General features: G+C 55.7%; 1 pseudogene; it reads left to right on the top strand.

The window, feature by feature from the left end:
* Positions 1 to 4,743: 4,743 nt before the first annotated feature.
* LOC109749596 (protein RDM1-like) lies at positions 4,744 to 5,520 on the top strand (annotated as a pseudogene).
* Positions 5,521 to 6,655: the final 1,135 nt, after the last annotated feature.

The raw sequence follows: 6,655 nt of genomic DNA, 5'->3' as shown, positions 1-6,655 counted from the left end.
AGCCCAACAGCTTGCCGGAGGGAACACCGAACACTCACTTCTCTGGGTTGAGCCGCAGGTCCACCTGGCGCAAGCTTGCGAAGGTCTCCTCCAGGTCCTGAATCAAAGTTCTAGCCTCCTGAGATTTTACCATGATGTCGTCGACGTAGGCTTCAGCGTTTCTCCTGAGCTGCTGACCCAGGGTGATGTGCATCAGCCGTTGGAAGGTCGCACCTGCGTTGCGTAGCCCAAACGGCATGCAAGTGTAGCGGTACACCCCACACGGGGTCAGGAAGGCCATCTTCTCCACATCCTCCACTGCCATCTTGATCTGGTGGTAGCCCGAGAATGCGTCCAGGAGGCACAGCAGGTCGCACTCGGCGGTGGAGTCGACAATCTGGTCGATGCGCGGAAGCGGGAACGGGTCTTGAGGGCAGGCCTTGTTGAGGTTGGTGAAGTCGACACACATGCGCTCTTTCCCGCCTTTCTTCGGCACGACGACGGGGTTCGCCAGCCACTCCAGGTACCGAACCTCGCGAATGACACCCGCTGCCTCCAGCTTACGGGTTTCCTGGACGATGAAGGACTGCTTCTCAGTGAACTGTCGTCGCGCCTTCTGCTTCACAGGGCGCACATTGGGGCACACCCTTAAGTGATGCTCGATCACCCCCCTCGGGACCCCTATCAGCTGCTTGGGTTCCCAGGCGAATACCTCCTTGTTCGCGTGCAAGAACTTCACCAATGCCTCCTCTTGATCTGGGTCGAGGTCGGCGCCTATGGTGAAGGTGGCTCCTGAGGCCTCACCTTCCTCGATCGGTACTTGCTTGGTTTCGGCCCGGCTTTGAGTGAACAGCTGCTTCTTCTTCGCTGGTGCGGCCTCCTTAGCTCCAGGGGTGGCCTCGTCGGCCGGGCGGGCCGCCGCGGCGGCTTTGAGGGCAAGCTTGAGCGCCGCCAGAGCCTCCTTAGTGTCTCCAGCTACGATGAGGACGCCCTTGCTCCCCGACATCTTCATGAGGTTGTAGGCCGGATGAGTTGCCGCCATAAATTGAGCCAGAGCCGGGTATCCGAGGATGGCGTTGTATGGGAGGCCAATGCGGGCGATGTCGAAGTCGATCAGCTCGGTGCGGTAGTTGTCGCGAGTGCCGAAGGTCACAGGAAGGCGGATCTGCCCCAAGGGGCTGGTGCAGCCACCGCCGACCCCAGAGAAGGGCTTGGTGGGACGAAGCCGTTCATGTGGCACATGAAGCAAGCTGAAAGCTTCCACGGAGAGCACGTTAAGGCCAGCTCCGCCATCGATGAGGGTCTTGGTGACGGCTACGTTGCAGATGGTGGGTGTGCAAAGCATGGGGAGCACGCCCGAGCTGGTGGTGGTGACGGGGTGATCCCCCGAGTCGAAGGTGAGGTCGGCCTTGGGCGCCGACCAACCCGGGGGAGCTCCTTGCTGCGTGGAAGCGGCGCCGATCTGGCGGAAGAACTGCTTGGTGTGACGGTCCGAGGGCGGTGCTTGTGAGCCGCCGAGGAGGGCCGCAATGGTGATGGCCGCCGGTGCCGCGAAGCCGCGACGAAGAGGCCGCGCAGCTCCTCCCAAGATGCCACTGCAGATCGCGGGAGGGCGAACAGCCAGGCGCGCGGTGCGCTAGTGAGGACCATGGGAAACCAGCTGGCCATGACCTTGTCGTTGCCCCCAGCTTTCAGGACGGCCTCTTCGTATGACAGCAGGAAGACCGACAAGTCCGCCGCGCCATCATAACGCGACGACATCTCCGACTTAAACTTGGGCGGCCACTGTACCCGCCGCAAGGTGAGGGTAAAAGCTCTGAGCTCCCTGGCGCCGTCGTGGGCGTCCGCCGTCCCAGCCGGAGGAGCAACACCGGCCATGGGGACAAAGCGTGGAGGTGGTGGAGCGTGGATCGACGAAAAGAAAGCTTCAGCGCACCCCTACCTGGCACGCCAAATGTCGGATCACGGGTTCCGGCAAAACCCTTAAGGTTCGAACTCTGGGGTGCGCACGAAGATCTCCCCCCCCCATAGCTCTCGCTCTCACCATGATCTCAAAGCTCAGCTCGCCGAACCCGAAGAACAAGGGACACAAGAGTTTATACTGGTTCGGGCCACCGATGTAATGTAATACCCTACTCCAGTGCGGTGTGGTGGATTGCCTAGTAGGCTGAGGATGAACAAGTACAAGGGAAGAACAGCCTCCTGAGGAGATGTGTTCTTGAGCTCGGTGAGCTTGTGTGGTCAAGGGTGATCTGAATGATCCCTCTCCTGCTAAGGTGGTGGCTAGTCCTACTTATAGAGGCCCGGGTCCTCTCCCCAAATGTTAGGCGGGAAGGGATCCCACAACGGCCAATTTAAAGGGGGCAGCTAGTACAAGATATCCTGACAAAAGGTGGTCTTCGCCTGCCAAAGGCTCTGGTGGTGATGCCGTCATGGGCTCCATGATGACCTCCGTCCTGCCGTCCTGCTGGTCTTGGTCCCGTTGCACCGATATGGAAACCTTTGCCTGATGCCTCGGGACTCCTCGCCCGCGCTTGCCCCTTTAGCACCAAAGGGACAACGGGTACTCTGCGCCCGCTGGCACCCGCCTGGCCTTGGTCGTCACGGCTCACGTCATAGGAACCTCACGAGGTGCCCCCGCCTTGATCTCTCCGCTCCTCGCGAGCCGGCCTACTGAGGCCGCCCCTGAAGAGGTCTTGTGTCGTCCGCCTCGCGAGGCTCGGCCCCTCGCGAGGGTCTTGAGTGTTTGCTGGTGAAGATGGGCCATACCAGGCCGCTGGAGGAGCCACGCTATGGGCCGCAGGCAGGAAAGTCTGGGGACCCCCGTTCCCAGAACACCGACACACGTGTCATAGTAGAGGCACGCACGTAGCATGTACACGTACATACAGCGAGGGTGGAAGAAAGTAAATACGGCCACGTACGTACATACAGGCGGGGTCTCGAACGCCTACTCGCGCATACGTACGGCCAGGGCTCGTGTACATGGCTGGGTCAGAACGGAGAAACTGCGTCATTGTCGTGTTCATGGGGAGGCAACAGAATGCGTCGTGTTCATCGGGAGGCAACGTAATACGTCGTGTTCATCAGGAGCCAACCAGCTTGGACGGAATAGCTGATCCAAACGAGGCCTGGCATACCGCAGAACAGAGGAAACGACCTTGTGTTCGACCGGCCACGATCGAAATGGGATCCTGTTCATCGGGAGGGGTCTGGCGTACCGCAAAACAGAGGAAACGGACTTCTCTTGGACCTCCTATAGTCAAAATGGGTTCCTGTTGATCGGGAGGGGTGTGGCATACCACAAAACAGAGGAAATGGACTTTTTTTGGAGCACTACGGTCGAAACAGGGGTCCTGTTCATCGGGAGGGGTGTGGCGTACCGCAAAACGGAACTCCATGGGATACTGTTCATCTCCACCTTCGACTGCCTCCACGAGCTACTGTTCTTCCACCGTCGACCTCCTCCAGCCTCCACCTGCGACTGTTCATCCATGGGCTCATGTTCATCCAGCCTCCACCGCTCCTCCACCGGCTACTGTTCAACCACCCCTCTCCACGGGGTCCTGTTCAACCACCCCTCCACAGGCTACTATTCATCCAGCCCTCCACCGGCTACTGTTCAACCAGCCCTCCACGGGGTCCTGTTCATCCACCCCCAACTGGCTTGGGGTCCTGTTCATCCAGCGGCAACGGCCTCTACTACCACGGGGTCCTGTTCATCCAACCCCCCACCGGGAACTGTTCATCCAAACCCCCTAACAACGCTCACTGTTCATCTAGAGGCAGCATCGATCGACTTCAGTTAGCAGCAGTAGCGAAGGAATCACTCGGGTTCAGTTAACAGCAAGGGATCGATCGGGCTTCAGTAACGTAGCTAGTGCAATCGCTCGAGTTTAGTTAGAGCCCAACGCCTCGCTCGGGTTCAGTTAGAGCGCTACGCCCCGCACACACGCGCGTACGTGTATGAGAGAAACGCGCATCGCTCGGCCCCAACCACCCACCATAACCGTGAACTCCCCGATATTTTCCTCGCCCTCGCTTCTACCATGGTTTTTTCCGTCATGGCCGGCCAAAATTATGCAGCTGCGTCTCCGGCCCGCCCAGGACGAAAAGCCCATTTTTGTCATGATTTTTTTGTCATAGAAGTAGGAGCCCACCACATCTATGATGATACCGGGTTTTGTCACAATTATCGTCATAGAAGTGTCATAAGCATGACAGAAAAAATTTCGTTCGGCCCAAAATGTCACGAATGTGTCTTTTTTTTGTAGTGCAAGAAGGATGGAAGATAATTCCAAGGAAAGAAGTGGGAGGAGGAAAAGGAGAAGCGAGAAGGGGGCGGCTAAGATTATGGAGAGGTTCAAGGACATCTATTGAGGCTTGATGACAAGTAAGTGACATCTCAGATCTTGCCATTGCCAGGAGCATGGACCGGAATGCCCTTAGTCTATGTCTGTCTATATAGGCTTTAAGGAAAAACCCAAGTAAGTCCTAAGCCAAAAATCAAGGCTTTTAAGGACCTTCTACATCTTGGCAAAGAAGGAGGAGGCCACTCCGACGTCAAGGAAGTAAAGTCAGAGAGGTTTAACATGTTGATGAGGGCGACCGAGAAGAAGCTCAAGCTTGAAGAGAAGAAGGCCAAGCTCAAAAAGTAGAAGATTGAAGTTGAAGTTGTTGGGAAACGTTGCATGGAAAAACAAAAAAAATCTACGCACACGCAAGATCTATCAATGAGATGCATAAAAAAAGACGACAGACTAAGCGGAGAATCGAGGGTTTCGGCTTCCTTGTCATCTCGCCGTCTCCGACGCCGGCGACCAGGGAGCGAGACCTCCAACCCCATCCTCTCACCGGCGGCGTGTTTCCCCGTTCCGTAGACTAGGTATGAAGAGGGCCGCGCCGTCGAAGGATCCGGTGGAGCTCTCTTCCGGCGACGACCTGAGCTCGGATTCCGACGAGGAGGCCGGGAACGGGAAAGGCGAGAACTCCTTCCGGCTGCCCATGTCCTCCAAATCTGCAGCTCCAGCAAAAGGTGCATTGATTAGGAGGGCTGAAATGTATCAAGAGTACATGAAGCACATCCCAATTCCTAATCACTGCAGCTCCTTGATCCCATCCACATCATGGCTGGGACTCGGAAGATCAGTGAAGCAGTTGTACGAGCAGCCCTTGCATTAGCTCACCAACATCCTCTTGAGACAGTGGGATCAACAGAGGGTTGGGAGCGATAATGAGCACCAGCCTCTGGATGCTATCATTCACCCTATGAAAGCTCAAGCCCTCATTTGGGCCACTGAAGAAGTCCATAGGCTGACCATGTCTAGTGACCACTTAGAGAAGCTCTGGGCCAAAGACCCCATGTATCATGCTAACATAGATCCAGTGTTCCCTTCCCTAAAGTTGCATTAGCAAACATTGCAAGTTGGACCGTCTTATCCTGTCTATTTTGTTTCTGCCTACTGTGTAATCTGGCACATTTTGGTTGTTAGCGAAGTGATATGAACCATATATCACTGATGTTAAACGTACGATATGTCATGGTCAGGGTCTCTTTTAACGCTGATTTTAGCTCAAAAAAATCAAGGAGATGCATAGCATCGAGAGGGGGAGAGAGTGTCTACATACCCTCCTAGACCGTAAGCGGAAGTGTTTCACAACGCGGTTGATGTAGTCAAACTTTCTTCGTGCTCCAACCGATCTAGTACCGAATGTACGACACCTCCATGTTATGCACATGTTCATCTCGGTGACGTCCTCCGCCTTCTTGATCCAGCAAGATGGCGAGGTAGTAGATGAGTTCCGTCAGCACGATGGCGTGGTGACGATGATGGTGATGTGATCTCCGCAGGGCTTCGCCTAAGCACTACAAAAATATGACCGAGGGAGTAAACGGTGGATGGGGAGCCGCACACGACTAAGACAATGTTGTGTTCTTGTGTGGAGCCCCCTCCCCGCATATATATAGGTGGGAGGGGAGGGGAGGAAGCCAGGCACGCCCTAGGGCTTGGCGGCCGGCCCCTAGGGCCCATGGCTTGCCCTGCGCCCCTTTTCCTTGTATCAACAAGGGGGAACGAAAGAGGGGGAACGAAGTAGGGTATTACCTCCATAGAGAGGGCATGAACCTGGGTAAACATCATGTCCCCTGTCTCTTGTTACCATCGAGCTTAGACGCACAGTTCGGGACCCCCTACTCGAGATCGGCCGGTTTTGACACCGACAGAGGGAGGGAATGGGGAGTCCTACGCCACACTTTCCTTTCCCTCCCCTCTTTCCTTCTCCTCCTAAAAGGGCCAGCCTCTATAGGGGCGCACCAGCCCCTTGTGGGCTGGTGTGTTCCCTCACTTGGCCCATAACTCCCATAGCATTGTCGGGTGTACCTGAAACTCCTTTCCGGTGACCCGATAAGTACCCGATACCCTCCGAAACACTTCCGGTGTCCGAATACTATCGTCCTATATATATCAATCTTTACCTCTCGAACATTTAGCGACTCCTCGGCATGTCTGTGATCTCATCCGACACTCCGAACAACATTCGCTCACCAAATCACATAACTCATATAACACTATATCGTCAACGAACGTTAAGCGTGCGGACCCTACGGGTTCGAGAACTATGTAGACATGACCAAGACACCTCTCCGGTCAATAACCAATAGCGGAACCTAGATGCC

The sequence above is a fragment of the Aegilops tauschii genome, chromosome 3, assembly GCF_002575655.3.
Source record: "Aegilops tauschii subsp. strangulata cultivar AL8/78 chromosome 3, Aet v6.0, whole genome shotgun sequence".
Taxonomy (NCBI): domain Eukaryota; kingdom Viridiplantae; phylum Streptophyta; class Magnoliopsida; order Poales; family Poaceae; genus Aegilops; species Aegilops tauschii.
Note: the sequence above shows the minus strand (reverse complement) of the source record. Positions and strands in the feature narration are given on the sequence as shown.